Source organism: Arachis ipaensis, chromosome B03 (genome assembly GCF_000816755.2).
Source record: "Arachis ipaensis cultivar K30076 chromosome B03, Araip1.1, whole genome shotgun sequence".
Taxonomy (NCBI): Eukaryota; Viridiplantae; Streptophyta; class Magnoliopsida; order Fabales; family Fabaceae; genus Arachis; species Arachis ipaensis.
In genome coordinates, this window is record NC_029787.2 from 15,226,997 (window position 1) to 15,227,243 (window position 247).

Here is a 247-nt window from a genome sequence, read left to right on the forward strand (position 1 = left end):
TACTAACTTTTATCTTTTCATAATTAAAAAATATTTTTACTATAAAATGTCAATGACGTCTTGCTCTGTTATCATAACAATAACAAAATATTAAATATTCTCGTATTTTATGTTAAAATCTCTCGTATAAAAAAATTTAACCCCTTAAAAACCAAGTTTAACTTTCTTCGATATAGATAAATCCCTGGAACATATATAAATTAGTAAAACTAATTTTTTAATTAAAAAATAAAAATTCTTTCAACAT